Raw genomic sequence first — 10,740 nt, 5'->3', positions numbered from 1 at the left:
AAAATAGAGTCATCTTTTCCTGGAGACAGAACAGGGCCAGCTATGGTACACCCTTCAGCAGGTCCATGGCCACTCTGAAACCTACAGCAGTTGAACATTTAAATCCTGCCTGACCACAAAATGCAGAAAATAACATCGATGGACCACACACCAGGACAGTGAGCTAGTATCCAGTTTGTCCAGCCTTTGGGATGAGTGAATTTCCCTCCCTTGTCTGACCTGCGGGCAACCTGGAAATCTGATCCAGTAATGATGAGGCAGAGATTGCAGCATCAGTATCCCACTAGCTGTGTGGATGTAAGTCAGTGGGACTCCTGCATTACCATATTTCATCAAGTCTGAACCGGAGTGTCAAATGTGGAAATGTATGCATCTTAATATGGACTAGATGATAGCAAGAATAGGTAGAGATTATTCAGATAAACCTGTGATTCACGGTGGTATATTATCTCAGGTAATTCTGGTGCCTGGTACACAGTGGTATATCTCAGGGCACTGGTGACTCTGGTGCCTGGTACATGGTGGTCCTTTTGGTGTAACCTGGTCTGAGTGTCTTTTACAATGCAGTTCCATGTGTGCATGCTGCTGGGGTTAGAAGCACATGCTACCACACTCAGTCCTGGAGATGATGGCAGGGGTCATTTGGAGGTGGAGCTGGGACATCATGGTAACTGCCCAGAAAATGAAAATGAGGTTATCTTAGTAAGGGTTTTACTGCTGTAAACAGACACCATGACAAGGGCAAGTCTTATAAAAGGCAACATTTAACTGGGGCTGGCTTATAGGTTCAGAGATTCAGTCCATTATCATCTAGGCGGGAACATTCCATCATCCAGGCAGGCAAGTACAGGAGGAGCTGAGAGTTCCTCATCTTCATCTGAAGGCTGCTAGTAGAAGATTGGCTTCCAGGCAGCGAGGATGAGGGTCTTAAAGCCCACACCCACAGTGACACACCTACTCCAACAAGGCCACACCTTCTAATAGTGCCACTCTCTGGGCCGAGCATACACAAACCTTCACAGAGGTTCCCCGGGACGATCCCCCTCCACCCCTCCACCAGCCTCCATCCGCTAGCATCCTGAGGTCACACACGGGATCCAAAATGGGGTACTGCCCCAGTTTTAGCTCCTTTGTCCTAACTGGCCTGTCATCGTGGTACAAGCAATTGTATTTCTAGAAATCTCTTCCAGGACACATAAGGAGGGGGAGAGAGAGGGGAGAGAGAGGGAGAGAAGGGGAAGGGGAGGGGGAGGGAGAGAAGGAGAGGGGGAGAAGGAGAGGGGGAGGGGAAGAGGGAGAGGGAGAAAGAACCAAGCAGCTGCAGTGTTGATAGCGGAATCCTTAGGAAGAGTTAATATTGCTACAGACTGTGTGCGAAGCTCCAGGCGGATTTGCAACACTCAGAAAGAGCAGCTATGGCCATTGCTGGGTGGGCTCAGGAAATAGAGCCGGTTTGGAAGGAGGCTCTAAGGCAGTGAAGCACCAAAGCTTAAAATCCCCACTGAAACTCTTCCTCCTTGCTCCCCGGAGCCGGAGGCGTGGCAGTCCTCCTCAGAACACTTTCTGATCCTGCTCAGTGGCTAACTTTGCAATTCTAAACAGCCATATTGATTTTTTTTTTCCTTCCCTCAATGAGCAGAGTCCTCTGGGCTCTGTGTGCAGAGCAGAGCACCTGCACAGCTTTTTCCAGTCTCTCTTCTCATGCAGGGTGGGTTCGTGTCCTGGTTAGAACTGAACCATGAAGGCTAGAGTGTCTGCAGAGCACTGGTCCCTTCCTAGCTGGACTGGGTAGTTAGAAGTGACTCCAGGACTGGAGATGTTTGTAGGCTCATTATGGTGCTGGAGAAAAGCAGACAGATGGCACCAGAGCTCCAGTTCATTTGTCTTTGTCCCTCAGACCTGCCTTGTTGGCTACCTGTACTCTGCCTGGAGAGAGCAGGTGGCTGCTGTCATCTCCTGCTGAGACAAAGCCCAGGAATCCAGAGGCTGAGCCTCACCTCGGTGCTCTGACTCAGCCAGAGCCCAGACCCTTAGAAGATGAGCTCGACTCAGACATGCTGTGAGGAGCAACACTGGGCATCTGACGTGACACCACCTCCCTCATCATGGTTTCTAAAAATGCCTGGCTGTCACTTGATGACCTGACTGAGTGACAGAGTGATGCAAAGAGGCCACTGCTAGGTGCCCTTGAAGTGCCATCAGACACTCTCCAAGCCTCTGGTCACAGCCCCTCTGCAAACCAATTTGGCAGCTCCTCAGAGAAGGAGGAGGTGGCAGGGTAATAGTCTGACCCAATGATGGACCAGCTGGAGGGAAAGCCCAGAAAGAGGAGAGAGCTCTTATCTCTTCTGTCCCTCTTGTCTAGAAATGGAGAGAGACGTTTCTTTAGATCAGCAAGAACCCTGGAGGTTCATTCATTCACTCACCTGAGGTGCCATGTAGGTGAGAGGCATGCGGAGCACCGTGTATCATAGAGAAATACGCATGTAGTCATCTTATTCATCGGAAGGCAGAATGCTACAAACCTGCCAGCAACTTCCCTAGTCTCTCCCGGTCCTAGTCTCTCCCTACTTTCCAAAGGTTCTGTGATAAAGGGTTGCCTGGATCAGGCTGGTCTGTCATCATGTCTGTGGGACTTGTCTTGATTGCTAACAAATGTCCCTGAATTTGGGTGCTGGATCATAGAGCTGTTGGTTATAGTGTTGGTGCTCGTTATTTCTCTTATCATCACGACCAAACACATGGCAGAAGAAAGTTTTTATTTTAGTTCATAATTCCATGGCATGGAAGGAAGTTATGGTGGGGCTCATGACAGCAGAAGCCTCTGGCATGGCTTGCTCTCATCTCAACAGAGGGAGAAGCTGAGACTGTAAACAAAAATGAGGCTGCGCTATAACTCTGAAGGCTCCCCCCCCCCAAAGACTCACTTCCTCCAGCTGTGTCCCTCTTCTCAAAGGCTCCACAACCCACTGCCATCTAAACCATCATCACCAGCTGGAGACCAAGGGTGTAGGAGATAAGCCTAGATAGAGATGGGGACAATTTGCATGTAAACCACAAATGCACACCGTTCCTAATTAACTGACATTAAATTCATCAAAAAGATAATCCCTATCAAGGGAACCATTTAAAAGATGGGCTAGGGTCCTGCTCTGAGTTCAGAATCTCCTATTTGCTGGGATGGGGTGGGGAAAGGAGAGAGAGAGAAAGGGAGCCGAGGCTGGGAGTGGCTCAGAGGGCAATGTGCCTGCTCGTGTGTATAATAAGGACCAGAGTTCAATTCCCAGATCACATGTAAGGAGCATAGTGTGGCGGCATGTGCTCATAATCTCAGTGGTGGTGAGATGGAAGAGAGAGACGAGGAAGTCCTGAAGCTCACTTGGCAGGTTTCCCAGCGATTGGTGATTACAGCAAAGATCAAAGCCAATGAGAGACCTTGTATCCTACCTCGCTTTGTCAACTTGACACCGCTACAGTCATCGGACAGGAGAGTCAACCAAGGAACTGCCTGGATCAGACTTGTCTGTCTGTGGGAGGTTGCCTAATTAATAGATACAGGAGGGTTCAGCCCACTGCGGGCAGCACCATTCCTAGGCAGGTGGCCCTGGGCTGTATAAAGAAGATAGCCAAGCATGGGTCTGTGAGGACCCCAGTCAGCAGTGTTCCTCCATAGTTTCTGCTTCAAGCTCCTGAGTGAGTTCCTGCCCTGATTCCCTCAGTGATGGACCATGACCTGAAAGTGTAAGCCAGATAGAGCCTTTCCTGTTCTTAAGATGATTTTAGTCACATGTTGTCATAGCCACAGAGATGTAACCAGAGTACTTTATGTCAAACAAAAAGTGAGAGGAGAGTGAGGAGCACCTATGCGGTCCTCTGACCTGCACACACAAACACACGAGTGCACGCACACACACTTATATACATCCACACACACTTACACACGCACACGTTCACATACATCCATACACTCATACACACACATGCACACTCACATTCACATACATACACACTCATACACATACACACGTGCACACTCACATTCACATATACATTAACACACACATGCATATACTCACTCTCTCACACAAGCACACACATTCACATATACACTCATACTCTCTCTCACACACACAGACAAACACACACACACACACAGCATATCCACTGCAAGTGGCAGGAGTTATGAAACCAGCACAGCTGCCTGACACAGTTCCAGCAAAGCTGAGCGAGCAGGTTGCTACACTTGCTTTCCTGTCCTCTGTCTAACTGTTGGGTTTTGGTCTCTGCGTGTTGCGTTCTTGGGGACTTTTCTACATTCTGAATCATTTTATGTCTTCTCCTTAGAAAATATCATCTGAGTCTTTTTAGAAAACCCTAACCTTAGCTTTCTGTGGCCACTATCTGAAAGTCTTCCTTACGCTCTAGTAATCACTAAGCACAAAGCTAGATGAGGCAGGCCGTTACTCCAGAAGTCTTCTGGAGCAAATTCAGACAGTATACTTGATACAGGGCAAACTGAGACAACAAACTCTGACTGACCAGCAGAAAAGGTTACAGACTCAAGGTCTCTTTTTATTATAGGCTTGGAGCTTTCTGTAGTGTGGTTTAAAGATAGGGGTCGTTGAGGAATACCCCTGGAGGAATAGAACTCAGTAAGACAAGATTGCCTGACTTATTTTCTGTTTGTCTGGAGTACTTTCCAACAGCAAACGCTGCCAGCCTAGAAGCAGGCTGTCATAGAATAACTGTGTTGGCTTTGGGGGAGACATTCATTAGATTCTTTAGAGTCTTTAGACTCTTTAGAGAGCTGATAATAAAAGTAAAACCTGTTTGTATTCTAATTGTAACTGAACTTGTAACCCTGGACATGTAACGAAAAGCCAAACAGAGAACCTGTACCACTTGGATGGTCATTAGTCTGTCTTTGTCTGTGAAAGTCCATAAATAAAGAAGCACTTGGTTGCCAGTTGGACAGAGCCACAGAGGCCACCTGATTGCTAACAGGTCCGTTGGAAGAGTCCCCTGACCATCACCTGACACACTCACTCCCTGTCAGCAGTGACCTCCTGACCCTCTGCCAACTCTTCTTTCCATGCTGGGGAGGTCCCTCAAGGGCCCTAGCACACGCATACTCACAAACATACACTCACACACAGACATACACATGCATGCACATACTCATACATTCACACACAGGCATACACATGCATGCACACACAGAGACACACAGACACATACACACATGCACACATACAATCATGCACTCTCACACACACATACTCATACACACTCACACACACAGACATACACATGCATGCACATACTCAAACAGTCACACACAGACATACACATGCATGCACACATAGAGACATACATACACACACACATACAATCATGCATATACACTCACATATACACACTCAAACACACTCATACATATAGACTCACATTCATGCATGTATACATACACACACTCATAGACAACGCACACACATGCAAACATACACACATGCACTCATACACTCTTACATATATACACACACACATGTACATGCACACACACTCATACACATAAACACACTCTTACACACATGCACACAGACACACACAAAGACATTTTACACATTCACACACAGATATTCCACACACATATAGACATTACACACACACAAACACACGAATGTGCATGAACACACAGAGACATTACATACACAGAGACATCACACACACACACATACACACATTCACATATGCTCATACATGCACACACATACACCTGTGCCCTGTTGTTTCCTTCTACAGCTATAAGGAAATTAATTTTGCTGCCTAAACTTGGAAGGTGACCTTGATTAATGCCACAGATCACCGAGCCTGAGCCCCATGGGCTCTGCCTGGAATCCTGGCCAGTAAAGCTGTGAGATCATAAATGTGTATTGGTTTGTGGTCATTTGTTAAGAGGAAAAAGAAATGGGCATATATTCTGAGCTCTTAAAGTCTTATTAATTTTATATAAATTACATCACTGGTGAATAGTATTATTTTTGCTTAATCATATCTCATCTCCATCACCTTTCTGTGACCTACAAAGCCTTCCAAAACAAGTCGATTGTTAAATCAGTGATAACGAGGGTCTTTGATTTGCTGCGCTCTGTGAGAGCGCTCCTTCCACTTTATCCTCAAGTGCTTTGTTTGCTGAGAGCATTTGGAGATGCCTTCTACCCCAGCACAGCACCTCTATTCAGTCCTAGTTTCCAAGACACCTCTGTAGGAAAGGTGGAGAGGCTGTGGGGAAGCTCCATGGCTCAAGCACCCTGAGGGCCTGAACTTGTCCCCAGCCATGGCTGAGCATCCCTGTGACCCCACAGCTCCACATGGGGCAATGCGGGGCAAGACAGGAGGCCAGCTAGGATGGCTAGCTGCCAGTCTATTTAGATAGATGGCAAGCTCCATGTTCAGTGATAGAGCCTGTCTAAGGCAGAGAGTGGAAGAGAAAGACCCCGTGTCTTCCTTTAGTCTCCATGTGCACCTGAACACACACACATACACACACACACACACACGTATACACTCACATACACCACACACACACAACATATACACTCACATATAGTACATATCCCACGCACACAACCGCAAAACATCTATACTCACATATATCACATACTTCACGTATACCACACACACACACATATACTACACACACATACACACACACACAAGTACATACCCACATATACCACACACACACACACACCATACATACTCACATACACCACATACACACACTCGAAACACACATACACCACACACACATAACATACACACTCCATACACCACGCATACCACATACAAGTGAATGTTTAAATGAATTATATTTTAAATGCTCTGGGGGCCAGCAAGTGGTTCTGGAGGTACAGGTGCTTGCATGCAAGGCTGACAACCTTTGAACCCCAGAGCCCACAAGGTGACAGGAGAAAACCAGTTTTTTGTTCGGCTACATTCTGTTAATGTTGAAGGTGTCAGTTTGAAATGAAATCGAATTAAATTTTAATTAAATCAACCGTGTCTCTTTAGAATAGCACTTGGTCGGTGTGCGTTACTGCGGGATTTGGTTTGCTGATATTTAGATATTTATGTCCCTACGGAAGAGTAAGCTTATATCTGACTTTTCTCATAATGTGTGCATTGGTCTGCACATCAAAGCTATATTGACCTCATGGAAACTGTCCGGTGTATCCACCGCTACGGCCCAAGATCTTCTCAATGCCTTCTAGCTCCTCTGTGCCTCCCTTATCCGGGTTTCTGCTTATCATCTGAGGGCTGTTATCCAGTCCTCCACGGTCAAGGGTATTGGTGAGAGTCAGCTCAGTGGCTCAGAGCGAGTACTGCTCTGTAAGGCACCAGAGTTTGGTCCTGGCACCCATAGCTGGTGGCTCACAACCTCCTGTAACTCCAGTTCCAGGGAACTGAACCCCCCAATCCCAGCCTCCATGGAACCTGTACTCATGTACAGACACACACACACACATACATAATTAAAAATAAATCTTTTTTAAAGTGTCAGCAATTTACTCTCTTGTTTCTTAAACATATACTTATTTGGCCTGTTCGGTGCGCTTGTCCCTAACGAATCAGCAGTTTTATGGTAGAGGAAGAGAGGGGCCACTGATGGCCCCTGCCTGGGGTGGCTCTGTGATGGAGCCCTCAAGAAGCACATTAGTAAGAAGTCAGGCGGAGAGTGCCTTTGTTACTTTTCTGTGGTTTGATGGAGTACCCTGACGAAAAGCAACTCAGGGGAAAAGGGTTTAGCTTACAGTCCCAGAGGGACCCAATCCATCATGGCGGGAAAGGCACGGTAGCGGGAACATGGACATCAGAAAGCAGATTAATCACATTGCATTCATAAGTGGGAAACAGAGAGAGGGAGGAGAGGGAGGGGAAGGGAGAGATGGAGAAGGAAAGGGAGACAGAGAGAGAAGGGAGGGAGAGAGGGAGAAGAAGAGAGGGAGGAATGGAAAGACAAAGAGGGAGAGAGAGGGAGGAAGTGAGAGAGAAAGAGAGGGAGGGAAGGAGGACTGAGAAGGAGAGGGGGAGGGGAGGAGGGGGAGGAGGGGGGGAGAGAGGGAGATGAAGGGGAAGGGAGGGGTGGAAAGAGAGGGAGAGGGAAGGAGGAAGAGAGAGAGAGAGAGGGAGATGAAGGGGAAGGGAGGGGTGGAAAGAGAGGGAGAGGGAAGGAGGAAGAGAGAGAGAGAGAGAGAGAGAGAGAGAGAGAGAGAGAGAGAGAGAGAGCACTCAAGAGCGAGCAGAAAGTGGGGCCCAGCTATTTCCTCTGATGCACGTCCTCTAACAAGGCTGCCCCTCCTAAACGGTCCGTACCACCCTGCATCCCACAAACAGCTTCACCAACGAGGGACCAAACATGTCTCCTGTAGAGAAGGCATCAAGCCACCACAGACAGTGAACAAAAAAGAGCATCCCAAACAAAGGGCAGGGAATAGACAGATTTCCAGAGGTAACAAGGGGGCTGTGTCTGCCCTGGCTCTGCCGTCTGCGGGAAAAGTATCTGACTGGGAAGTGTTTGGCCGCTATACATTTTCATTTGGACTTTATTTTTAAGGTAGCAGGAGCCTGTGCAGGCAGCGGAGCCGAAATGAAAGGGACAGCGACACTGCGTTCACCTTCTTACTAGACCTTGCAGTGTTGAGGATGGGTGGGGTGAGGATAGAACGCGAGACAGAGCTGGAAGATTGCTTTAGAGACTGCCTAAGGGATAAAGGTATTTATGTTCTTGGATAATGGCCAAAGGCCGGATCAGAGCGGACTGTGTGCTGTAGTGTGGGCCTGGGATGGCCCTTCCCAGTGGGAGTCATCAGGAGGCCATTTCTGAGACAGCCATGGGGGACATTCTCAGGTCCCCAGGGGTGTGCTGGTCAGTTTTTATCAACTTGACACAAGCAGGGCCATTTCGGAAGATAAAACCTCAGTAGAGAAAATGCTTTCAGCAGATTGGCCTATGAACAAGCCTGGGGGCATTTTCTTGATTCATGATTTGATGGGGGAGGGCCCAGCCCATTGTGGGTGGGGCCAGCCCTGGTGTTAAGGATGCTATAAGAGAGCAGGCTGAGCAAACCAGCAAGCAGCATCCCTTCATGGCCTCTGCATCAGCTTCTGCCTACAGGGTCCTGCCCTGACTTCTCTCAGTGAAGTTGAGCTTTAAGCCAAATAAACACTTAGGCTTCTACTTCCCCCTTAGTTCTGCTTCCCCTTCACTTCCGCTTTTCCCTTCACTTCTGCTTCCCTCCTTCACTTCCTGCGCAGGAAGTGAGACCAGTTTCTCGGTCCTTGCTCCCGCGATATCCTGAACCCTTCCTGAAACACTGAGCACAGCTCTGCTCCGTCCTGAGCTGATGGCTTCCTCCTATGTCTCCTGGTAATGAAAAGCGGACCACAGGGCGTGTCGAGCGAAGTGATATGACAACAAGGTGATGAAGAGAAGCTGGACGGTCTAGAGGTCTTCAGAAGAGAGGGTGGAGGGAGGGAGCAAATAAAGCCAGCCCCATTCTGTCTGTTACAAGAGGTCCATTTTGCCAGTCTAGTCCAAACTAAAAATAAAATCCACTACTGGCTTTTTTATGAAAATAGAGTTGGATAGCTGCCATATCTGCCTTCCTCCTCTCTGGACACAGAGTCCCAAGGTCAAGAAAAGGGTTTGTTTTAAATTTCAAACATACTAGGCGCTCACATGATTCGGGGCGTGCATGTCAATAATCCACCGTCAGGTAAAATATCCTCACCAGCAACAGCAGTAAATAGCTGGCCGTCAGCCCAGCCTGGGTCAATTATCCGAAAACTCAGTTTGTCTTAAATGACTACCTTTTAATTACCTCTCTCAATTATCTGCTAAACAATCAATGGTGTTTCAACTAAATAATAATTCACTGTTAAGACTTGGGCAAATAAAATGGAGCAAAACTACTTACTGCAGGATTTCCCACACATGGCAACCCTCCAGTTGTAACCTGGCGGGTAGTGAGGTTTTGCACATCTGCGTGGGCTTCTGTTCAGTTCCTGGATAAGAGGCCAAGAACCCGGAAGCACCCGACGCCAACCCAGACCACCAGAGACATGCGCAGATCCTCTGCAGAAGCTGCCAGGCTCTGAACCCGCTGAGCCATGTCTCCAGTCTTGGTTCTGTGGCCTGAATGATAAATTAGCTTGTATAACCATTTCTCTCCTGGACGTGTCTCTTCCCACAATGCACCTGATTTTAATCATATGCATGACCAATTATCTTATATGCTTAGGCGCAAAATGATCAATAGGGGATTCATCCTGAAAATTCACTTAAGGACAGTTTTGCTTTGTTGCATATCGTCATTATTTGCTTTCTTTTTAGTTTTTTTTTTTTTTAAAGTATTCTTGTACGTGAGTGTTTTGCCTGCATGTGTGTCTATGGGCACCACACAGGCGTCTGGTACCCTCAGAGGTGATAAGAGGACATGGTAACTGGAGTTGTGAACTACAGTGTAGGTGCTAGGGATCAAACCTGGGTCCTCTGGAAGAGCAGCCAGTTCTCTTAGCCTGCTGAACCCTTGCTCCAGACCCCTGGTTTATATCTGTGGCTGTGAGAAGCACCATGACCAAACCCAACTTGGGTAGTCTGGTCCAGGCCGTCCTTTGATGGAGGCACCCTTTCTCCCCTGTGTGTCTGGTAGACGATAAAAATTAACCAACACACCC

The 10,740-nt window shown here is 47.6% G+C and overlaps 1 long non-coding RNA gene across 1 annotated transcript in view; it reads right to left on the bottom strand.

Moving 5' to 3' along the window:
• Positions 1-10,051, bottom strand: part of Gm38642 — a 42,450-nt gene extending 32,399 nt beyond the window's left edge. The window contains exon 1 of the long non-coding RNA XR_871360.1: positions 9,981-10,051. This is a non-coding gene — a long non-coding RNA (predicted gene, 38642). The remainder of the gene's footprint in view (positions 1-9,980) is intronic.
• Positions 10,052-10,740: the final 689 nt, after the last annotated feature.

The sequence above is a fragment of the Mus musculus genome, chromosome 9 (assembly GCF_000001635.26).
Source record: "Mus musculus strain C57BL/6J chromosome 9, GRCm38.p6 C57BL/6J".
NCBI lineage: Eukaryota > Metazoa > Chordata > Mammalia > Rodentia > Muridae > Mus > Mus musculus.
Note: the sequence above shows the minus strand (reverse complement) of the source record. Positions and strands in the feature narration are given on the sequence as shown.